This window comes from Podarcis gaigeae (assembly GCF_964106915.1).
Source record: "Podarcis gaigeae genome assembly, chromosome: 2".
Lineage (NCBI taxonomy): Eukaryota > Metazoa > Chordata > Lepidosauria > Squamata > Lacertidae > Podarcis > Podarcis gaigeae.
Genome location: NC_139679.1, coordinates 69,010,557 through 69,036,223, shown reverse-complemented (window position 1 = coordinate 69,036,223; position 25,667 = coordinate 69,010,557). Strand labels below are relative to the sequence as shown.

Genomic DNA, 25,667 nt, shown 5'->3' with positions numbered 1-25,667 from the left:
CGTAAGAAAATTCAGAAATCAGAAGGATGGGAAGGGATGCTGATGAGCCAAATTATGGCCATTGCACGCCGAGTTTATCGGAATAGGGATGAGGCTGAGAAGCAAGAGAAGAAGAAGTGGCAGAAGGAAAAGATGGTAATGCTAGCCACAGCAGTGAAGCAAGACCACCGCCCTCCTTTGTTCAGGATATTCCAGCTGACCTTAAACAAATAGGAGATCATGTGACACAGGGACAAGTGCAATCTCTCTCCCGTGTTTTTGTTTCTCTTAACAGGTGGGCCCTCGAACGCACGCCGTGCAGCATTGCCGAGCCGATTCATCAGTTCCAGGCTGGCGATAGCGTATGGGTGAAAGAGTGGAAACGTGATCCACTTGCACCAAAGTGGCGTGGACCTTACACCGTCTTGCTCTCTACTCCAACAGCGGTGAAGGTAGCTGAGGTGACCCCCTGGATTCATCACTCTCGTTTGAAGAAGTCCGAAGGCAGTTGGACGTGCAAAGGTGACCCCTCTAATCCTTTAAAACTAACTCTCTCCAAAAACCCCTGTATCTAGCCCTACCGGGAACGGGCTAGGTCACGGGCAACATTTGACGACCGGCCTGCTGCAGCCACAACCTGGAAGCTGGCTGACCTGCGCACGCCTGAAGCTTGAGGAGCGTCTGAACCAGCGACTGTGAACGGAAAGATTCTCTAATACAATTGATTGACTGCCCCCTTGTGGAACAATTATCAGAGATATTACTCATTGGGGATCCTCGGGATATATGTTTTGGTCTTGGTGGTTCCCCATTTCTGTCACTGGGGGAATTATATTGGGGCTAATAATTATTTGCTATCACAATAAGGTAATCTTTTGTGGAAGGAATGCATATACTAGACATCAACATGATTTTATTATTAATCCTGATCCCTTGGGAAGGGGAAGGGTCCTTGAATCTGACCAAATTGGCTAAATATGGATTCAGCCATGACCACAATATGTGGGTAGGCTTAGCTGAGATGGTAGCCAATGTTGCAAATAGGACCAATTGCCTTGTTTGCTCTCTTGGGCCAGATGATTCAGAGGGAGGTATGCCCTTATTACCGATACCATTAGATGCCATTGGTATGGTAAGCGAAATGCCACACCAAACAGAAATACAGAATTTCCCCGGATGGAACTCAACTAAACCATTACGAGTTATACCTGTACAAGGGGAATTCTGTGTACATAAATCATCAGATGCAGCTGATTCTCCCATGATAGGCTCTTCTCATTGTCACTATACTTGGGATTATATTAAGAATAGTCATACCTGGGCACACGGTACTACCTATCGAACTCGGAATACCTTGCCCTGTGCACCTCCTTTTATTCACGCATGGAAAGTGGTGTGGAACATAACTGTGACAGAAAAAGGCAATCTAACATACTGCACTGTGAACTCTCTACCTCTTTTGGTATTTCGCCTTCTGTACTCCACGTACCAAAAACCTCAGACCCGATGGTTGTGGTGGATATGTGGAGAATGGGCATACAAAAAGCTCCCTTCCAAATGGAGTGGGACTTGTTTCTTGGGTTGGGTATTACCACCAATGTGGATTATGCCCACTAGTTCGGCCAGGCGAACACGAAGGAATGCTGATATTTCTCATATAGCAGGAGGAAGTACCCAAAGTTGGAGCGGTACTGATGATTGGCCGCCAGAGCGCATTATAGCCTATTATGATCCTGCCTCCTGGAATCCTGGTGAGCTCATACAAGGGGCACGGGATCCTATTTATAATCTAAACAGAATAATTCGATTGCAAGCAGTAGTGGAACTTGTAACCAATGCAACGGCCCAGAGTTTGAGACTTATTGCACAACAGTTGGATGAAAGTAGAGCCGCCATTTTGCAGCTGAAAATGGGAATGGATTATGTACTTGCCAGGCAGGGAGGCCTATGTGGAGTCTTGAACTTGACAGGGAATGCCTGTTGCTTTAACATTTCTGATAATGGTGAGGCAATCCGTGTGTTGGCCACAAAGATGGAGAATATAGCACATGTCCCTGTACAAACATGGGAAGGATGGGATATGGGATGGCTCACCAATTGGTTACCTAATGTCACAGGACTCAAAGGGATACTATTGTCTTGCTTGTTTTTCTTGACAGTAGTGGTAATGGTTTTGTGTATGATGCCATGTATCATTTCATGTTTTAGAAGTACAATTAGCAAGATGGTTTCAAATGAAACTCTACCTCATATCATGGCCCTATACAGAGCTTTACCTCAGGAATATGATGAAGGTCAAGCTATCAAGGACACTTGGGATGAAGGTCCTTGAGCTTGAAAGGGGGGAATGAGGCATCTAATCATAAGCCTGCATTTTTTATCAGAGCTTCTATATATTGCAATCAAGGCTTGTATTTAAAAAATGAGCTTAAAAAAAAAGGATTTTCAAATGTTTCGTGCCAGGCAGAAAGAACCTTGGCAAGAGGTTTTTCTCCTAAGACAAGGGGGCCCCATTGATTTATAGTAGAAAAACAATTCTCAAAGTCATAAAAAAGGGAGAATTACATATGCTGCCCCAAGGCTGAAAAAACACAATTAAAGGCAAGGGTAAATAGTAAAATAATACCAATGTGCCTCTCAGTAAAATGAGCCAGATCTTCTTTCCAAGGTTGAAAGGCCAAGAGCAGTGAAAAAGGCAACTGGCTTGGCTAGAAGAAAAGAGAGCATTTTTGGGAAATTTTCTAAAGCTGTTGGGAAGAGCTAATGGGAGAAGCATCTAGCTGGCTGGGAAAGGAGGGGGAAAGGGGGGAGGTGTAAACTGAAGAGGCTTCTTTTTAAAAGCTGTTTTTACTGAGTTCCTTTTTACTTTACAAAGGCTTTATTCTTTTAAAAGGCTACCTATGATAAGTGAATGAAATATATTAGCTTAAATATATTGGCTTAAATGTAATTATGCAAAGGATTTAAGGAATGCTAGATTCTTATTTCATATGGTTGTAAGAGTTGTATTTATCCTGAAATTAAGTCAGCCACCAGCCTAGCCCCCCTGCTAGACAGAAGACGCCATCCAAGCACTCTTGATATATATGGTTGTCAGGCATTTGTTTAGAAACTTTCAAATGAAGGAAATCTTTCAATATTGATGTGAAACTCAAGATCCTTGACATCTGTTGAACATAAAAATGTAAGATTAAACATTTGTTTTAGAAGGCAATAGGGCAAGGAGGGCAAGAGGTGAGCTGGTAATTAAGATTCCATGTAAGATATATTATTACTTATTTGTCATTTATATATAGCTCTTTGTCTCCCTTATAAGGGCAAGGAAGTGGGTGTATCTTTTGTGGGTGTATCTTTTGTGATTGGTTCTACCAAACAGCCAATAGGAATTTCAACCAGGCTGATTGGACAGAGGCAGCCACAGGAGGAGCAAAGGGGGCTGGATTAAGGGAATATAAGTGCTGGCCAGGATGGCAAGAGGCCAGGCCAGAGCTTGGTAACCATATACCACTGAGCCTCTCATTTATTTGTCTGACAAATAAATTATTATTTTAATTTCTCTATTGCTGCGTTGAATATTTCATTCCAGCTAAGCGTTAACCACAAGCAGGGTGCTACAAATTCACAAAGCCCCAAACAAGTTGGGCCTAAAGTACCTTCATTTATTCTTTATGCTCCACCGCATTCACCAAGGTCTTCTGATAGGGCACTTTTGGTGGACTCACATGCCTCTGAAGTGCAGCTGGCTCTTACCAGGAGATGAACCTTTACTATGGCAGGCTCTGACTTGTGAAACTCTTTGCCAACAGAGGTTTGGCAGGAGCCATCCCTGCTCCTTTTTAGACTCCTTCTAAGAACAGTATTATTCAGACAGGCCTTTCAAACCTGAGATTCTTTGCCAACCAGTTTACCAATATGTTTGAGATTTTAAAATTGTTTGCAGTGTAGATACTGTGTTTTTAGGTTGTAAGAACCTAGATTGTTCTTAGGTAGGAAAAACACTTATGGTCTTTTATATGAAAGTGCAGCTTATAAATATGTTTTTTATTATTACAACTCTTTCTCACCTTAATTGGTTAAGTGATATGCCAGCACTAATGTTAACTGAGTACAGTACTACCCCTCAAAATGTGTCCAGGGATACATTGAAGAAAGGATTATGTGGAGTACATTAGGAAACTCCTTGAAAATATGCAAGACAATTGTCTTTTGGACTTGCAGTTTTATGTGGGGGTAATATCACAAGATAGTGACCAAGGTTTTGAGTTTGCTGGAACTCTTCATCAGGCACTGTGCTTTTTTGTTTTATTATGTATTTTGTCTCCTCATTTTGTATTTTGATGTTGTGAACTGCCCTGTGATCTTTGAAAGGCCGGTATACAAATTTAATAAATCATCACCATCGGACTGGATGTTAAGTAAAGTAGGGGATGGGGAGCAAGGAATAAAGGCTGGTTTGCAATTGAAGCCAAAGTGTCTGTATTTGTCAAAACTTCATCTTTTGTTGTATAGTCTTAGAAAGGCTACAATAGGCTATCATGTGGTGTGCCTGCACTTCGGAATTTACCACTGGACCACTGGTTTTGAAAGCATCTCTGTAGCACAAAACCCAATGGCAAAGAGGCAAAGACACTTAGAGAAGAACTAGGATTCATGATTATTTTAAGTTGCTGGAAGTAGTGGGGAAATCTCTTTACATTTGCCCATGGTGTTTACATAGCCCACAATGCAATGTCAGTTCAGTGTCTCATCTGTTCTGCTGGGAATTGGGGGTGTCAAAAGTTGAGGAACAAAGGGACAGAATGATAAAAGGCATGCTCACAAAAAAAGAGAAGGCCTGTCAGTTCATTAACAGTTTCCATTAATTGCCTTCCTTTTAACTGGCGCATAAAGTAGAGTCAAAACCAATTTGAAGAACGGTACCTCAAGCCAATTCTTCTAATTCACAATTGCTTGCTAATGTTTTAATGTATATTATAATTTGATTCCTCCTCCCAACATTTCCAATTGCTTGTACTTTGGGATTTGAGGATTCTTTCTTTCAGTTGTGTAAAAATGCTGCATCTGGCAAGTAGCCACTTAATATTCTCTTAAAACTCATCCAAAAGAGTTAAGATGCAAGTTTTTTTTTTAAAAAAACCAACAACTTGGAATTTCAAAAGTGAAAAGTGATCATGCTTGAAATTCTGAAAGCCAAATTCAGAATCTGAACCACTGCCAGATTTTAAAAATCTACAAAAAGGGTTAGACTCCAGTCAGTTTTGTACATTATGAAGTGAAGTGGCTCTTCTTATACCTTCACTGTATATCTGAAGAGCATACGGTCCCTGGGGTGCCTCCATAACAGGAAGCTTATGCTGCCCACCATATAAAGGGGCGCAGCATTACAATTTCACTTCCAAGCAAGGCACAGAAACATGACTTGCAAGGCACTTGTGTTCCCTGCCTATCTTCCCACCCCCAGCCATTTTTCTGAATGCTACTCTTAGAGGTGGCACTAGAAATGGCAAAGTATATTCAGGGTTGTTGTTTCTTTTAAAATACCAATTGCATTTTTTTTTTTAAAAAAGCAATGCTCTGGAGAAGAGGGTGCATTTAGCTAGGGGGCAAACCATTTCCTGTTTGCTCCCCTACAGCCATCCTGAGGTCCTTTCATGGAGTATCGTTTTGGTTGCTAAAGACTAGTAAATGGAAGCCTGTGCCACTTGATCCCTTGCGGCTTGTTCGGCTGCTTAAAAAATGAAATGTGTGACAGCCCCCTTGCTCTTCAAATGACCTCTGTGCTCTGTATGCACACATTGGTTACTGTAGGAGGGAGTCATTACAGCAAGCTAATCTCAGTACCTAGTCATGCATGTGCTCTCTCCTTCTCTCCTCTCTCTTGTGAAGTAATCATTGACTTTCATCTTTTGCTGTCTTTTGTTTACCTAATCTCCATCACAAAAGCAGGCTACAATGGAGTCTACTCTCTGTCCTTTACTCAAACAATGGTGAGGGTCTATCCGATTCAGGCTCTACCCTTCACAACATGATCTGTTCCGTGGATGTTGGTATTCCTGCAGTGTTCAAAGCTCTGCCAACCTCATTGCAAATTGAAGTCTTGAAACTCTTAACCATCTGTGCCAGGGGGCAATGGTTTTTTTTTTGCTTTGCTTTCATTCTCTTCTCAACCTTTCCCCAAGGAGCACAGGGCATCCTTACTCTGATGATACACTGGCAGGAGCTGGCTACCAGTATGGCAAGACGATAGGATTGCTCTGACCATTACCCTATTTATTTGCATTCATCAGTGATGAGAAGCTAACATGCTGTTATATGCAGCTCTTTGGAAATCTACTATTAAGGAGCTTGAGATTTTCTCTCTTGTTTATTCTCTCTGTTTCCATACCAAGGGGGAAAAGCAAAGAAGCAATAAAAATGCAGAGCATTTGCTCATATGTCTTATTTTGCTCTTATGCTTGCTGTAACCAGACAGACATAACAGCAAAATGAGTAAACAACAGAAAACATTCCACAAATGTGCAATCCATTACACACAAGCAACCTTTCACTGAAGGGGCCATAGCTCTGTGGTAGAACATCTGCCTTGCATGCAGAAGGTCCCATGTTCAATTCCCAGCTTCTCCAGTTAGGGCTGGGACTATTCCTGCATTGCAGGGTGTTGGACTAGATTACCCTCTGGATCCCTTCCAACTCTAAAATTCTATGATTCCAACACTAAGTTAAGCAATCAGGGAACCATCACAGAAGTAATCAGCTAGCCAAGCATAAGGAGAAGGAAAAGCATTAACTCTGTCAACCTATAATATAAAGCTTCATGAGTTGATGGAAGAAGACAATCATGCTCTTTGATGAAAATGTATTTAATAAAACAAAACCATCTCAGATAAAGGTTGTGGAACTTTGACCATAGCCAAGGGAAAGTTGATAGTGGACGAAAAATATTCCTGATGTGATCCCACTTGCTCCAAATGAATTGAATTGCATCAGGTGCTGAGTTGACTTAGCACACATTTTTGATTAAATTATTCCTGATTCAAGTTACGTTAAATGGTAAAATGGTAAAATGCAATTCCCATAGCTACACCCCTTTTAATACTAAGAAGCAAAAAATGCATTTTTGACCATTTCAGATGTTATGACTTCAGTATCAAGCCAGCTTTTCTCTCTCTCCCCCTCCTGCTTTGCTTAACATCTGGTGTGATGGTGGACTCAATATTTTATGACATTTTGGTTGGTCCACTGCAAATGGGTGGATACACATAAACTACTATTGTATTTAATGTTCAAGACCCTCTGGCTCGGGACAAATTCTGGTCGTTGCTTTACCTGTTCACAAACAGAGAGCTGCTCTTTGAGCTATAAGGCTGGCAAAACAGCATAGGCAGCTGTCCGACTAGCAGAAGATCTCAAATGCATAATATAGGAATGGACAAGCAAATCAATAAAGACCATCAGACCAGCAGGGGCTGGGAGAGCTTGAGGGGAACGACCTCGGCTTCCACAACCTACCAGAATAACATCCAGCGTCACTCCAAGAGACAAGAAGAGAAGGAAGAGTGGAACTTGCCCAGGCAAGGGGAGCCGAGATACGGATGTACCAGCAACCTGGCTGCCTTCAAAAATTCACATGGACATATTATAGGTCCAAACCTAGGCCCAAAGAGCACTGCACCATTGGCAGTTTGACCCCCCAGGAAAATGCATTGCTGTCCTTCATATGCATAATCTCCTAACAACATCCCCTGAGGTCAATTCCAAGCCTCAAAAGCCATTTTGGTTGGTCCTAAGAAAATAACCTTGGGATTTTTCTAAACAAAAGTAGAAATTTAACCCTTAGCCATGCAGGCTAATGTAACCTACCTCTGTCCTGCTTAGTGGGTTTAACTCTTCTGATAAAAAAATGTTTATTTGGCATGCAGAGCTTGGGCAAATAGTACCCCAGGAAATGCCAATCATTGTCCCTGCTGTGAAATAAGTGGCAGTGCTTAGTCCCTGCCAGTCCATGCTCCACTAAACCACTGGTTGCATCCATGTGTTAATTCCCTCCTTTACACTCAGTGGGCACATTCACTCTGCTGCCTGAAAAGTGTGATATAGCAAATGCTGCTAAATAGCATCACTGAGCTGATAGGAATGAGTCATTGAGAGCTGGATCATCTGCCACTGGCACTCCACTGATCGCACCCTAAAATTGATTTTTGGCTCAGTGAACAGACACCATGTGCTTTTTCAATTGCCATTTTCCTAGTTTGTTTAGAGGCAGAAATTCTGCAGATTCTGTATTCACTGTACAGTGGGGAATGAGGTAGCGGGCTCCAAAACTGTCAAAAACTTTCTCATGAAGGCTATTTCCAAGCACTCTGTTTAGGAACATCTAGGAAATTGTGTGTGGTGTGTGTGTGTTTTCTTAAAAGAAACTGAAGCTAGTAGAATTGTTCATTTTTATTGCAACTTAATAAATACAGCCTTCTGTCTTTTTTCATATGAAGTTTTACAATGCTTGGGTTGTATTCAACCCTCTGCAGTGGGAGTTTTGCTTGTACAATGGGACTTCCCTTACCTTTCCTCCTCTGTGCACCACCAAAATCTGCTCCTGAGGGACTCCAACCCTCTGGGACCAGATTTTGAGGGTGCACAGAGAGGGAACTGTTTGAGAGAGAAGAGAGAAGTTTCACTGCGCAAACAGAAGCCTGCTGTGCAAGTGAAGCAGCAGCATTAGATACCTCCCATTGTCACAGCAGCAGGCAATGCAAAAGCTATTTCTATGGATGGTCATGTGTATGTGGAATGAGACTGGAGGAAGAGTGCAGTGGGAGAAACTGTGGCTGCATTCCTGTTCTTCGCTGCAAATTAAGGAGAGCAAAGAGCTCTTTGGGTTGTGACTGAGCAGCCCTAATCTGGACTTTCCTTGATCAAATATTGTTCCTATTTAGGGGATAACCAGCGTCATAAAACCAATATGCTTAAGTCTAATGCATGAAGGAGTTAACACCAATAGACTAAGCTGTCCTGCCAGACCTAGCTGGGTCATCCCCCCTCACCTCGGGAGGAAGGTAATCAAGACCTTTGTTCACTTTCAGTCTACCTGAGAAGCTCAACTGAAGAAGCTAAGTTGGTTGCTGAAGCTTGGCTACATGGCTCTAACAAGTCTTTCTTTTGTTCCTACACCTACACCAATAATTTGGGAACTTTCATCACTGTAACTAAGCCAAGTTTCACTGCTTGTGTTTTCTGACTGCTGTATGGAAAAGAACACGAAGCTGTTGTGTGGTCTTTTCCTAGGCTAAGGGAAGAAAGCGGCTTTGAAAGGAACTTAGAAGGGCATATTTGAAAGACCTAACAGCCTATATTTCTGGTACTTTGCTGCATGTTTCATGATCTCTGCTGGGGTTCTCTCCCCAAAGAGTACCTGCCCCAAACCTGGATCTTGGTATCCAGGGAATTCTCCTTTTTATATACCTATTTTTCCTTGCCACCAACACAAGGCCTAAGCCCCGGATGGGATGCTGAATGGACTGCAGTAAGGCACCGTTAAGTGATCTTTAGCTGATGGGAGTTCTGTTCTGTACATGCCACCATTCTCACCACACCCCTGCATCTTTGGAGTGCTTTTCAACAGTGCATTAAGCATTGTGACTAACATCTGTCATCATGTGTGGTTGATTTGCTTCCTCCCGTTCTCCCTATTGAGAATTTGTGCAGGCAATTAAGGCACTGTTTGATAAGGTTGTCTGGGGTTTGTAGCTTTGAGCATGCAGATGAGATCCTATATTGATAAAGCATATATAAGGCATGTGCTTGGAGTGACAGGTTTACAGCCACATGAATATTTTTAAGAGTACTATTGGGCAACATCTTTCCCCCCCTTGGGGTCAGTAACCACCATGGTTGGGGGAGAAGCAGCTATACTTGCCAAGCTGAATGAAGGTCTCCTCCAATCTATCTCTCCCCCCCCCTTCAGGGGGTGGGTTAATGTATTCCAGGAAAGTATCCATAGAAGCATTAAAATTCCCAACAGCATGTAACATAAAAGGGGTGGGGGTGAAGAGCTGGGTCTTCAGTTGCTTCTCATGTATAAAGAAACCTGGAGATGACAGTATTGGGGGTGGGGGATGCAGGGCTTTGCAGAGGAAGAGGTGTAAAGAGAGCATGGTGGAATACAGATGGGGCACAGAGGAGATGTAACAAAAGGGTGCATTCAAGAAACGTGATCTATCTTTACCTACAATCTGAAATGACAACAGTTGCAGAAGGACTCTATACTGTAAATTCTTCCTTAACATTTAAAGGTAAAGGTAAAGGTACCCCTGCCCGTACGGGCCAGTCTTGACAGACTCTGGGGTTGTGCGCCCATCTCACTCAAGAGGCCAGGGGCCAGCGCTGTCCGGAGACACTTCCGGGTCACGTGGCCAGCGTGACAAAGCTGCATCTGGCGAGCCAGAGCCGCACACGGAAACGCCGTTTACCTTCCCGCTGGTAAGCGGTCCCTATTTATCTACTTGCACCCGGAGGTGCTTTCGAACTGCTAGGTTGGCAGGCGCTGGGACCGAGCAGCGGGAGCGCACCCCGCCGCAGGGATTCGAACCGCCGACCTTTCGATCGGCAAGTCCTAGGCGCTGAGGCTTTAACCCACAGCGCCACCTGCGTCCCCTTAACATTTAGATCAGCTTAAATGACCCTTTCTATAAAAAAAAACTGGGAACAGTCATCATTTCTTTACTCTTGTTTATTCTTGAGCTGTTTGTCAACTACTGCTAAATGTGTTACCAGTTGCTGTCTCTCTTCATATGAATCACAGCTGTTCTAAGAGGCCGAACATCTGCACTCATGATAAATGAAACTCAGTTAAGTCTTCTTCATTAATAGCTGAAAGCCCCAAGATCTCCTTTGCCTTGCTCTGTTACAAAGAACAAGGTGAACGGTGCAGAGAAAGCAATAGCCAAGCAGAGGAAACAGTTCCTTGGATGTTGTTTGGTTGCAGCATGCAATGTTAGGAATGCTGTGATGCTGATTTTTCAAAAGTAGCCCTAGAGGCTATATGTGAGTGTTGCCTGCTGTTTCAGTCCTGAGACTGGCAAGAAATCAATATATCTCCTACAGAAAACGCCTACACACTTGGCCAGTTGGAAGCTGGTGGATGGCATTGTTTCTGATGGTGTTTAGGGCAAATGGGTGTATGTAGGCAAGAGCTGTGTGAATGGTGTGTGTGTGTGTGTGTGTGTGTGTGTGTGTGTGTATGTATGACACATAGAGAGAAAGATATAGGAAAAACTAAACTTGGAGCAGAGAATGACACATTTAAAAAAGGATAATTTGATAATGCTCTGCCTCCATGGTCAGAGGCAGTATCCTTCTGAGTATCATTTGCTGGAAACTGTGGGAACGGGTGCTCCCAAAGCAGATTTGCAGCCTTTTTGTGCAAGTCTGTGAATTTTTTTTTTTTGGTGGGGGTAATATGAAGAAGGCTATATACATGTGCATCTACAGATGTCCCCTTAATCTTTTTAAAAGACAGCTCATCTGAAGCACAAAGCATGTACATGTGCAAAGCAAGTTCTTAAGCTGGATTCACACCACTGTGAAGAACCTGCAGTGATGGATGTTCAGAATTTTACACCAGCTTTCACTCTAAGGTGCAAGGCACCAGTTTTGGTTTGCTCTTGCTTTCAAGTGTCTTAAAAGTTGTAACGAATGGCATGGTTTGTATGGGCCTCATGATGGCTAAAGAACACCACAAAATGGATGAGATGTCTTTGGACTGTCAGTGAACTGTGCTGTATAAGCGCTAATGGAATGTGGAAAACATCATGATGTTTGGGCAAAAACAGTGTGTGCTAGGAACGGTACAGAACAGCACATACAAGGAAGCATGGAGATGGGCTACACTTTACCTTCAAGATAAGAGTTGTGAGATGATGCCAAGGACAAGGATGTGAGATGCCAAAAACAGGGAGTAAGGAGTTGTGTAATGCCAAGAAACAGATGAACAACAAGGTAAAAGCCCTCCAGCCTAAGTTGTGTGCCAGACATTGACAGCTCTGTTGTCTGCTACCCATGGCTCTTACTGAAACTGATCACTTCAGTGAAGAGTGGTGAGTATGGAAGATGTATGAATGGATGTATGGTTGAGTGCATATTCCTTGTCTTGATGTGTGAATTACTTGTTAATCAATAAAGCAATACTATAGAGAAAATCCAATATTGGTTCTCTGATGTTTACTTGTACCTTTCCAGAGTATACTCAGTCTCATCTATGTTAAACACCTAAACAGGTTAAAAGAACCTAACTGGTCATTTCAAAGTAGGTTTGAGACATATTATTGAATGGAGTAGCCTACCAGTTATTTTACAGTACATTCCAATGCAAGTTTTCCATAGCAGGAATTTGTGCTGCATTCAGTGCCCCCCCCCATAGAAGTTGGTTTTGCATGGCAGTTCCCAACGTATATTGAACATGTGGATTTTTAATTGAACCTGCTTCTCTTGACAGTTGCATCCAAATGGCAATCCAGCACATTAAGCATATTGCATTGGAATAGGAATGAGAAGCTGTGCATAGCTACACTGCACTCTTGAGGTGTCTTCCTCAATCGTGCTCAAAACACAAGGAAGTGGTAGAGCATCCGATTTCCATGCAGAAGGTTCCAGGTTTGTTCAAGTAAATGCCAGGCAGGTGCCTACAGCACTGGTGTTTAGGCGACTGCTTAAAACACATTTGTTCAGCCCAGTTTTCCCTAAGGGGTGATCCAATTAAGTTGATGATTAATTTGATTTGCTGGTTTGTTATGCCAATTAGTTTTTATTGATGTGATTTTATTGATGATTTTATGTCATTCACAGTCTTCCTTTAATGTTATTTTTAAATAAATAAATTACTAGCATCTCAAGGTAGAGCTGCAAATGTTCCTTTTAAGAAACCCTGGGGAGCTGCTGCCTGTCAGTGTAGGCAATGCTAAGCTTAATGGACCAATGGTCTGGCTCGGTATAAGGTGGCTTCCTATATTCTTGTGCATCTAAAGGCAACGGGTATGCAAAATAACAGTCTGTTATTGCGCTCGCCCCACCTAGTTACTTCATTGTCACTGTAGTGAGGCTAATAAATAAGGGAGCCCACACTCTTTCCCAACCAGGGAGTTAGAGAGGGGGTTAGATAATTCCTCCCTCAGTCGTACTGAGCTGTGGGAAAGGTCCATGCCTACTTCTCCAACAACAAGCTGCAGAGGAACACGCAGCTGGTTGTTTCAGTGGTGGTTGGTAGAGGTGCTCCAAGGTATGTGTACTGTAGTTATCTGGGAGTAGGGCTCACTGAACACTACAGGACTTACTTCTGAGTAGACATGCATAGGATTGTGTCCAATGGGGGAGAGAGCGCCTTGGTATCAAAACATTTTGGCTCAGCTGTCAAGGGTAGTCATATTTCTGGTCCTCTGCTTTTCAGTAATTTCTTAATTTCTACTGGGGCATGCAAAAGAGAAGCGGATTGTGTCTTATGCAATTTAAGAAGATTTTCTGAGAAAGAACCAGTATTTTTCCATTTTTCTACTAGCGAAGAGGGAGCAATGCTATCTGAATTAAGCATCCCCAAAATGTCACCGGCACTGAGCCGCAGTAAGGCTGATCTTTAGTTGCTTAATTTTAATGATTAAGTGATTAGAAGCAGGAAAATTAATTGACTAAGAAAGCTTTAATTGACTGACAGCCCCACAGCATCATATGGAAGCAGTACCAGAATTTTTATTATGAGGGCAACTGTTGCTTTGTGCTCTTTCCACATCAGCAGCTTATTGAATTTCATGCATTTTGGGTTGGGAAGTCACACATCAGAGGCTTCACCAAGTTTGTCAGAGCCACAGCAGCCACATGCAGAGGGACCCCTGTAAAGTATAACTCAGTCCTATTCTGTCCCCCTCTGTCAGATATGGGCTGTGATCAGCCGTCTGAAGTGAGCAAGGAGCTGGGAATCCGGAATTGGTAGTTGATAGGGCATGTTGGTAGTCAGGACTAAAGAATGACAGGGAACCAAACAAGCCAGGAGACTATGAAGGAAAGCCAGGACTGAAGTACAAACTAGGAAGTAGGGTCAAGGAGGAAGCCAAATGTCAGGGTTGCAGAACAACCAGGAAAACCCTCTTGCTCAAGCAAGGCTCAACAGGAAGCTCTTTTAGGAGTGAACTCCTCTGTTGCTGTGCCTGCACTGCCCGAAGCCCCCTGCCCCTCACCAGCTCAGAAACTGGCAGTGATGCTTAGTGGGTGGGAAAGCAGGTGAGCAACCTGTCTTTCAAGTCACTTTTTAAATAATAGAATTTCATTAGTTGAACACCATACAGGTTCTAAAATGATAAAATTACATATGGAGGAATTCAAGATCAAGCTAAGATGATAGCTTGCCAGATGGAATGATCCTCCCTCTGCACACTGTTCTGGGGTAACCCACTTCAAGCCAATTTTGAGGGGTGCAAGAGTTGGGGGGAAGCACTGTTGCGCAAACAAAAGTCATTGTGCTAGACTTCCATTGAGGGAACTTGTTAGGTGACCCACAAATCTGAAATACATATTAGAGTAAGCCCATTAACATTAAAGGTTGCTTTCTTCTCTTAAATATTGCTGCTGTAGTATGTAAGAAACATTCCCCACTTATGTATAAACAAATTATTCTGTCTTCTACCCTCTCTAACCCTCACTGTATTAGTTAGTTTTACAATATATGCTACATGTCGGAGTTTCAATCCAATCCTCTATAGTTGGAATTCTTGTTTTCTTCCGAATTCGAGCAGCTGTTAATAGATGCACCACAATTTCTGTATCTAGAGGCAGCACTGAGCCTTTTACAAAGCCAAAAAGTACAATTAAAGGGTCTAATGATAACCTGTGATTATTTCAATTTTTCACTATCTCTTTCCAAAAGTTCCTTATCTTGGGACAAAACCAAAAGATGTGAGCCATATCTGTGTTTGCTGTTTTACATCTCCAACATGTATTATCAGTAACGTTATACATAAGATACATAAGCCTTACAGTTGTCAAATACCATCAAAAAATAAAATATAAACGTTCTCTTTCACATTTAAACTAATTGTTTGTTGTCAGATATACTGCTATTTCCAGTTCCAAACTCTTGTTGGAATCTGAAAACGTAGGTCTTTGGTGAGTATTAGCTGTTATATTTATATCTATAAGGATTTTATATTACCTACTCAATAAATTCTTATGATTTTGAATCTCTGAAGTTTCAAAAGTGGTTTTTTGTTAAATGAATTCATATTTTCTCAATAACCTGAAGATTATATTTCTAAGTTGCAGGTATTTAAAAACTAGTTGTTAGGATTGCGGCATTTCAACTCTGAGACCTGTGGGTATAGGGTGGTATAGAAATTTAATAAATAATAATTTTTAAAAATAATTTCTTCATATATTTTAAATGCCCCTTCATTCATTAGTTCAGCTAGTTCAATTAACCCATATTGTTTCCATAACAACAAAGTGCCCAACAATGTTTTATCTTTTATTTATTCATTATAATTAATTGCAGTTAATGGCGACAGCACTGGGCTCAGTTATCTCCTACATTTATACTAATTATTAAATAAATTTCTAGTACATGGATTCAACTTTGTTATATCCTTATCAAAATTAGTCTGGTACCAAGTGTATTTTTAAAAATATTTGTTGGAACATTCAGTTATTCCAGTAACATAGCAATATCAGCTTGAAACCATGCTCTGAAATACATTAGCATAGCTGTTTCATAATGTTATTTTATAGTACAGTACAGTGGTTTCTTGATGCAGTTGGTAGAGATAGGCTCAAAATAAGTACAGGAAAGAGAGAAGGAGCTGCTCCCTCAAACCTGTCTATAAATACCATATTGGCCTGCATATAAGCCTCACTTTCCCCCCAAATTCCAACCGTGAAAAGTTAAAGTGTGGCTTAAATACGTGACCTTACAAAAACTGGCTTTTATGATATTGCTGCTGAAACAGACATATGGTAAAACATAATGGGTGTGAGTGCCTGCGGGATTTTAAGGGAGCAGCTTATATTCAGGTTTTGTCTCACTCCCCCTTGAATTTTAAAGGTGCGGCTTATATTCGGGCCAATACGGTAGCAAATGGAAATGTCTGTGTGGGTTGTCTCCTGGGCCTTTCATCAGGGTTTGAGGGGGAAGCTACATCCTTTATGCTTTGGTTTTGCACAATGTGTCTGCTCCTGTATATCACCTGTGCTGAAAAACTGAGCACAATGCAGATCCATCCATTCACCTGATAGCCCAAGCAGAGGAAAGGCAGTCTTCTTCCAAAGTGTATGTTTGTGGTGATACACAACTGCTCAAACTCCCCCCTCCCCGTCCTCCCCGCTTTCTGACACCACACAAAGGCCCAGAGAGATCCTGCGCAGGTGTGCAAATCTTTAAATAAACATTTGCATATGCCCTGCCTTACACCTGGCACTCACTCCCATGGATGACACATCAATAGTGAGACTTATTTTGGAACAACAAAGCACTCCACTAGGCAGAGAGCCCCAGGAGGGAAGCAACTCCCCTGGTGAGAACCCTCAAGAAGACAGGCGCTTTTCTGATGCTAATTACTGGGCTGTCATCTAAAGCAAGCTCCTCCATTGTGAGGATAGCATGGAGAGATTGTTTGGATATGATCTCATCATTCTTCCTGGACGATGGATCGCACAACAGCAGCAATTTATTGGCAAGTGAAGTGAAGGGGAGGCAGTTTTGCTCTCAACAGAATTTGAGAAGTCACAATTGGTCAAGTTGGGGGAGTGGAATAACATAGAAACTGCCCCATTTCTACTGATCTTCATATTCTGGATTAACTTCCCTTTGTAATAAGGATCACTCCAGCCTTTTCATATACTTTTCTAAACAAGTGTTTCACAAGGGCTGCAGAAGGCTTAATGGAGGCATAAGCAATCAATTAGATCCAGTTCCCACCTTCACTTGAGCAAATAGTAGCCCCCTAAGAACCCCAACAGTGCAGCCTCATTCTCCAATCTTGTCTTCCACTGAAGGAAGAGAAAAGCTGAGCCAGCAATCCAGAGCTGTGCTAAGAATCAGCATTGTGCTTCTTAAATTCCCCTTGCTCACTATTTTTCATTAACGTTTTATTGTCTGTTAATAGCACAAACAGAAAACTGCCTTCTGCAAAGCTATAATATTTGAGATCAACCAATACAATAAGAGGAGACAGACATAAGGGACAAAGAAATTCAATTGCTTCTATTTGTGCTCCCAAATTGGAGTTGCATCAGATATCAATCTCGGGATGGGTGGGAACCCAAGAACAATTGCATTAGCCGAATGGTATAGCAGAGATGAAATCCTGTAATGACCTTAAGCATAGCTCAGAGTGTTTTACAGAAAAGAGTGGGTAGTATTGCCCATCATGTGTAATTGATGACAAAATTCAATGTTACTTTGGAGCAGAGGTTACAGAAGCAAGAATCCCTCCCTCCTAATCTCTGCTAAAATGCTATGCTAAGATTCCGACATAGTCTGTGCTCAGAATTGTGTCTAAAAACGTATTTTGGAACACAAGCATCTCAGCCTACTTTTCAACAGGGACGGCCAACTAGAAGCCTGCCTCCCAGGGTGTTTCCGAACACAATTCAGTGTTGGCGCTGACTTTTAAAGCCCTAAACAGCCTCGGCCCAGTATACCTGATGGAGCGTCTCCTCCCCCATTGTTCAGCCCGGACACTGAGGTCCTCCCTGAGGGTCTTCTTCTGGTTTCCTCACTGTGAGAAGTGAGGTTACAGGGAGAGGGTCTTCTCAGCAGTAGCGCCCTCCCTGTAGAACACCCTCCCATTAGATGTCAAGCAACAATCTGAATTTTAGAAGACATCTGAAGGCAGCCCTGTATCAGGAAGTTTTTAATGTTTGATGTTTTAGTGTGTTCTGATATAGGCTTTGAGCTGCCCAGAGTGGCTGGGGAAACCCAGCAAGTTAGGTGGGGTATAAATATTATTATTATTATTATTATTATTATTATTATTATTATTATTATTATTACATCATCTGGGCTGGGACAGCTCCACCAAATTTTAATCAAAGTATGGTGAAAAGTGAGCCCATACTTTTACACAGAAGGGAAAGAATATTGTTTGAAGGTTGAAGGAAACAGACTATGAAATATGTATGCTATATGTATTTATGGGCATTTAATAGTATTCGTGAATGCATCTGTTCCATGAATCTATTATCAGGTGGCATCAACTTTACTACAAAATACAACTTGTCATGGACTGGAGAAGGTAAATTTCTGGGCCCTTATCCTCTATTTGGAGAATAACCCTTAAAAATGAATAAACCAGAAACTGGTTAGCCTTGCTCTAGAATAACATATACATTCAACAATATGGTAAAGTTCTTTCTCTGAAAGAGAAACATGTGTGCAAGCCTTTTGCCCATCAGTCACTAGGCATTAATATGCCCTTCCTATTTTGGACAAGACAGAAATGTCATGTCACTGAATTTCCTCACCCACATCCCATTGACATACAGTATGAGGAAGACAGACACCAGCAAAATCTAAGAGCTACTATGGTAGAACGAGATCAGTGCTTCTAGTGGTGATTAGCAACAGTTGCTGTATATAAAGCAATAAATAAGCAACTCTTGATGGGATCATTCCTCTGGGAACTGGCCTCCAGGGCAATGAAGTCCAAGGACTAATTACATATTGCATGCAAAGTACTTTCTTTTGTTTTGAAAAGTATCTGCATAGGTGGGCTCAACTTCGCAAATTCCTTTTAAACACTGCAGTTTTCAAAATGCAGCAAATACACAAAAAAGCACAACATGCTTGGGACAAACAAACAGATCTCATGCATTTTGGTAGCATAATACAGCATGGTCTGGGTGACCTCCAGGACTGTGCAAGCCAAGCAGATTTTCCCTTCCTCTTCTCTCCTGCAGCCCCGTTTGCCTCCCAAATCTGCTCCAGAGGACCTGCCAAACTTCTAAAGTCATTTGGGGTGTGTGTGGGAGGCTGCAGGGGAAAGGAAAGCAAGACTAAGTCCCATTACATGAGTCTGTTTCATTAGTGGATGAGCACAATTGGACCCTAGGGCTTTGATTGCTCATGGACTTATTTTCTTGCTTAAACTGATTTTAAGTAGGCTTTTAAAATATATATAATGAAAGAAATGGATAGTGTCTGTTTATGTGGTAAAACTGGTCAAAGATAGAAGAGCAATGTATTCTACAAAGTGGCAAAGAAATGTTTAACCACCTGCTCACAGTGCTCCTGTTTGCTCAGGCGAACATACCTAGTTCAGCAGAGACAGCTGCTAAAGTGTGCACTGCCCAGAGCAAAACAATCCATTCTACAAAATCCATGAGAAGAGAATCTTAGGCAGGAAGAGTGTAGCTGCACAAGCGCAGGTTAATAAGCAGTTGACTGTATTCCTAGCAAAGTACCCTTTCAGCTTCTTAACACCACTGCTCTTAAGTGGCTAGTCTTGAGAACGAAGTTGCCGCTGCAGGTTGTGGCAGTGCACTTCATGCTATGGTTGTCTTAAAAAAGAAGAAGATGTGTGTGTGTGTGTGTGAAGATTTGAAAGGCTCCTGAATCCCAAGATGAAGTGAGGCATCTCAGAGGGATTTGGGATGTGTCCAAGGCAAAATGGGATCTGTACAAGATGTTATGAGCTGAAGCAAGGACCCTTTGAAGCCCTTCTTAGTGTCTTGGCAATCCAGGCATCATAAAATGCTGCAGACAAGGGCCCACTAAAAGCAGAAGTCTCTAAACTTACCATAAAAGGAATAATGATAGGGTGGAGTGATGGGGTAAGGTAGAACAAGCACCAGAGTTGGGAGACAGTGGAGGGAAAGTTATGACTGGTTTGTCAGAGGCAAAATGTTTAATCAGGGGGAATATGCACGAGTCAAAAGAAACTCAGAAGAGTGTATAGAGGATGCCTAAGTCACTTATGGGGACATGGGGGACGCTGAGGGTTAAACTACAGAGCCTAGGGCTTGCAGATCAGAAGGTTGGCAGTTCGAATCCTTGCAACGGGGTGAGCTCCCGTCGCTTAGTCCCAGCTCCTGCCAACCTAGCAGTTCAAAAGCATGTCAAAGTGCAAGTAGATAAATAGGTACTGCTCCGGCAGGAAGGTAAATGGTGTTTCCGTGTGCTGCTCTGGTTCACCAGAAGCGGCTTAGTCATGCTGGCCACATGACCCAGAAGCTGTACGCCGGATCCCTCGGCCAGTAAAGCGAGATGAGCGCCGCAACCCCAGAGTCGTCCATGACTGGACCTAATGGTCAGGGGTCCCTTTACCTTTAAGTCACTTATACTTTCTCTTTCACCTCTTTGGGATAAAGTGTGAATTGGGTCTCAGTTTGCAAAACTGGCTGCAACTTCTTGACTTGGGGTGTGTATTCTACAAATGAGCGCAAGGAATTCCACTTGAACAATATGAATCCCCCCTCCCACCTGTATCCTCCCTACATTTGCTCTAAAGGATTGGGGGGACCCCAGGACAGATTTAGGGGGCTTGCAGGGGTAGGAGAGGGAGAGACCATCCCCTTATGCAAGCAGAAATCCTTGCACTGATGGAATGATTGCCTTAGCACTACACTGGATTCCCACCCTTGTAGCCACATCCACATGATACATTTAAAGCACATATTTATACCACATGGCTTCTTACAAAGAATCCTGGGAATTGCAGTTTACCCACCACAGAACTACAATTCCCAGCACTCTTAACAAACTACAGTTCCTAGGATTCTTTGGGGGAAGCTTTTAGTGTTGATGTGACTGAAGGCACAGAATATTCTCAATTGCTATTAATAATAAGAGTAATTTTCCACAGGCCCGTGTGGCATGGACAAAGCACTTTTTTAAAAAAAGAGCAGCAGCAGATGGCAGCATCCCGAGCTGGCTTTCAACGCCAGGATCGTAGTATTGATGCACATATTCCCAAAGTGCCATTCACATCCAGCCACTGGTTTGTAAACTGTTGCTTTTGACAGAATCTTGACATTGTTTTGTCTGATTCTTGCTCAGGAAAGGGAAGCTGGGGAAGGAGGATGTTCACCAGTTGCCACGAAAGCAGGTGGACAGAGGCCACGCACTCAAGACTGGAAGGATTGGCAAAAGTGCTAGCTTGATTCCAGATTAGAGCATTGATCAAGATTCTTCCAGCAGCTATGTTTCAGTCTTAGCAGGTGATTCATCAGAGGCACACTGAGAGAAGCAGAGTAAGGGAAGCAGCGGCAGCAACATAATTGACTCTAATAGAGATTTTCTGGAGTGACATCACAGCTTGAGCCTGGCCTGAGGTATGTTTGGAGAAGGCACCGTTTCTGTCAGATTCCTGTGGAGCCCATTAGTCATAGCTGCCTGTCCCTGGATGCTTTGGAAGCTCTGTGGCAGCTGTGAGGCACATGGGCCATTTTTCTTGGGCAAACACCTTCTTCCAGCTGCTACTACTGGCATTAAACGCTGGACTGGGCTAGAAAGCAGGAAGGATGGGATCTGAACGGCCTCTTTCTGAAGGGCAAGTTTATGTGCAGAAGTAACAAGCGAGAGGAGGATCAGTCAAAAGGTCTGATATAATACATGTTGGGGGGTGTCTCTTCAGCTTCTAAGACATGTCACACACACAAAATCAGTGCCCCCAATATCTCTTACAATGGAAAACTGTCTGTGGGTGTTCATCGAATTTCATCTGAAGTGGCCAGGAGGGTTCATTTTTAATCACACCCTTTGCAGCAAAAATGCCTGCACTTGGACTGTTTCAGACTGCATCAAAACTGCATCGGCAACTCTTCCACATAACCACAGGGTTCCCGAGTTAACAAAGCAGGATGACCCGCACCTTGGGGTTGTTGTACGGTACTCTGGGTTCATCCATACTTGTGCAGTCCTGTGCCTACAAAGCATGGGTCTGAGAGTTTTTCCATTTGCCCTGCCACTTTCCCCAGGAAATCACACTCACTAGTACGGAATTGGAGCAAATGTCAGTCCATGGAAAACTTGATTGATGTTTGTTCCAATTCAGCAGCAAAGAGTGGGTTTCCCTGGGGGGAAACAGCAGGCCAAGCGGAAGTGGGGCTGAGCCCTCTGTCGCAGCTTTAGACACCCACCTCCCCAAATCCCTGAGAGGTAAAACAACAGCTGCATGCCTTGTATGAGGCTGCCTACTATTTGAATGCAAAGAGTAAAAAAAGAGAGCACATTCTTTGAGACAGCAGAATGTGCTTGCTGCTTACAAGATGCGGAAATCAAGGCAAACACCTTCATTTTCAGTGCCTGTGCTTTATGGTGCATGGGTGAATCTGCAAGCACCTTAACTTGTTTTGACCTTAGATTAAATGTAAATGCATATAATCCTAAACGACGGAGTACAAAACAAGAGAATGAAATGTAACAATATGTCTAAAGCAGCCAAATAGAAGACATTATATGTGAACAATGCTGCAAAGCCACAAACCCACACTCACAGGAAGATCTGCACTACATACGTTGATACCTGTGAAGATCCTGTGCTGTGTGCTACCCTACTTTCTTTGGGCAAACCTTCCCAGTTATCATCAGTCCTGTCCACAGTTATGTGGGGAGTAGGCAACTGTAAAAACCATGGGGTTTGCCAGAAGCTGAAAACCTCATGCAGTTCAGAGGCATCCTGATGTGCTCAGTAGTCAGTCCTACTGTGTTTCATGACACATTCCCTACTAAGTGTGCATAGGATTGCAGCCTAAGGATGGCAGTGTTTCCTCATACTCTTAAAAACCCATGCATCTGGATCACAATCCCTTGTGTGCACTGATCTGAAGTGACTAGATAGGATGGCTCCCCATTGGAAGCTGTTAAGGAGAGGCTGGGTGGCCACCTATCACAAATGCTACAGCAGTGGGCTTTGCGCATTGGCAGGGGTTGGACTGGATGACCTTTGGAGTTCCTTCCCAACTCTTATGATAATATGAATGGTGGAACCCTGGCAGGGCCGGGCAGCCCATGTTCATACTGTAGTTTCCATGCCTGCAAATAATTTCCAGATTGGAACAAACGAACCTCAAAAAATGTTTGGGTGCAAACTTTTCCTCCCATATTCCCCTTTTTAATGCTCAAATAAGAACTTTAGTGAGGAATCAAAGCCCAATGGCAGAACTAGGTTATGGGTTCAACCTTGGTGTCTGCAGGGACAGGCGATGGAAAAGCTCTTCTCCACCTGCGATGCTGGACAGAACCTGCCAGGCAGAGTAGACGATGCTGAGCCAAATGGATAAAAAGTCTTACTTGTATACAGTAGCTTCCCATGTCCTTATTTTTTTTTTAACTGCTTTACTAAATGTACAGAAAACTCATAAATATACATATAAATAAGATGGCAAGGATCCTACAAGGTCACTCAGTGGGCAGCCCCCTTGAACATTAAGACGGGATTAATTATATCCAATGTGTGTGTGTGTTTTAAAAAATGTCTGTGATCTATTATTAAAAACTTCAACTGGTAGGAAATCCACAGCCTCTGTTGCTAAGTTGGTTCTCTGATGAATTGCTCATGTGGTGGGAACATTATAATGGCTGCAGTTCTAAAAGGTTTCAATCTTGCTGTTCTAATTCTCTAGTTTGCTTTTTTCAAAAAAACAGGAAGAAGAAAAAGAAGTGATGTAAAGTAACAATAACCTCTGAAAGATCACTTAGTGAAATGGTGCTTTTAAAGACCTCGAGGGCAAGGCCCAGCTAGCGATGGAGCCTGTTGGGAAACACAGCAGAAGAGGAATTGTATTGGGCTGTTTTTGCAGTATAACCTCAGGGCAAGCTGTGCAGGTATGGCAGATTAGGGGTGGGGTTGGATCCTGGTGCCACTTCCAAAAGGCTGCTGCTGGTGGTGCCAAAGGCAACTGAGATCAGAATCAAGCTCACTGCCTTCATGTTTAAATATTATACCAGCAAAGCACAGTCATTTGTCTCTGTTCTTTAATTTTTAAACTTAGTGAATTTTGTGTTGATGCACAACTGACAGGTGCTGAGTAGCTGCAGAATCCACCCCCCCCCCCGATGCAGCAACAGCCTGGGAGTGTCATATTTGAGGGAATAAAGATGGGGTAAGTCTATTCAGTAGATTAAAAACAAATGAGTCCCTCTTCTAATAGTAGGAGCACTTCCAGGCTGCTTCTTTTCTCAGGTAGGGTTCAATCAAATATTGGCAAATTCAGGTCGTGCAATTACAGCTGATGGTGAGGTCTTGCACAACAAATCTTCTCCCCCAAAACTGACTTTTTGTGATAAGGAAAGTGATGGGAAATGCAATGGAAAGTGTGGTAATAATACTTGGTTGTTGCAACTGTCACCAAACCTCCACACAAACAAATCAGAATGAATGCTCAATAAACAGGTTATTTGGAAGCATCCTAAGATGGCCTTAAGGTGCTGTAGTAATTTAAATTTCTTTGACTTCTCCAAAAGCTGCTCACAGGCAAAGAATGAAAAAAAAAGGAGGGTGTCAGTTTTCTGCACTAAGTTGGGAAAACTTTGGTCCTTCCAGTGTTGTTGGACTGCAACTCCTGTAATTCCTTTCTATTGATTGTAATGGCTGTACTGATGGGAGTTGTAGTTCAACACGTCTAGAGGATCAGAGGCTTCCCCATTCCCAGTCTATTGCCTGTACTACATGCGTGCTCTCTCTTCAACCAACCACTCCTACTTGGGTTTTCACTTCAGCATTCCTCTGGAGGTCTGAACAATGCTAACTAAGCAATCTTCTGCCCATAGGCACTCCCCCCCCTCAAGAACAGAAATTTCATTCTAAGAAACCCTTAGCACTCTATAGGTCTCTCAGCGTGATCAAGCTCCTTATCATTTTAGGCAAATAAATCAGCAGCTACTTTGCCAGTGTCCAACTGAAACGATTCCTAAAATACATGGAGATGTATTTGTACATATCCATCTCTCTCACCCATGCTTCATTCTACTTCTCCTTTGCCCATCATGTCTAAATTTACAATGTAAGCTCCTCAGGGCAGAGATCTGTCAATTGCGCTTCTGCTGCTCTGTCAAGGGCTGCCATGCACATTCATTACATAAATAAATAACAATGGTTGTTTCTCATTTGTAGAATACCGTCCGCTTGTCTTCCCTTGAGGCTATGCTTTTTTATTGTGGAGCAAATATGTTTTCCCAGAACTCAAAACAATATTTTGTCACTGGGAAAAATGAGTTTCTTCTTCACACAGATAGCATACATCCATTTCCCTTAGAGCTGCCATACAGCATGTGGTTGTGAAACTGTCACAGCCCCCTAATGAATATGGCTTTCAACTTGACTAGTGAGAAGCTCCACAACTATCCCCGTTATGACCATATTTTTGATCCTCTATTTTTTAAAAAAGTATCTGACAGTTATGTGTTTTCTTGTATTACAGCTCCAGCAGGTGAGTGTATGTCTAATCTTTCTTCTTTTTAAAGATACTGATGGTCAGCAATGCGATCCTCATCACCCAGTGACTCTCCAAAAGGTCACAGGCTTGTTCGAACCAGAGAAACTATACTTAGGCATTGGGGACATGATGGAAAATTGGTTCCTCTTTAGTTAGAAGCAGTACAGTAGAGCAGAGATGGGCCGAGACAAAGTGCCACCATTCAGAAAGAAACTCAACAAATAAGATAAGCACAGCAGAGGTATCTGAGGTCTTGCTCGTGGTCCCTATCAGTAGAAGGT

At 42.6% G+C, this 25,667-nt stretch overlaps 1 protein-coding gene and 1 long non-coding RNA gene across 3 annotated transcripts in view; one reads left to right on the top strand and one right to left on the bottom strand.

Annotated features, from left to right (window-relative positions):
- CPLX2 (complexin 2) overlaps positions 1 to 25,667 on the bottom strand; it is a 127,851-nt gene that overhangs the window by 87,578 nt on the left and 14,606 nt on the right. The gene's annotated exons all lie outside the window — the stretch shown is intronic.
- Positions 11,734 to 24,208, top strand: LOC310834085. Its single transcript, XR_014559088.1, has 3 exons — positions 11,734 to 12,071; positions 15,067 to 15,123; positions 23,973 to 24,208. It is a non-coding gene; the product is annotated as an uncharacterized lncRNA (long non-coding RNA).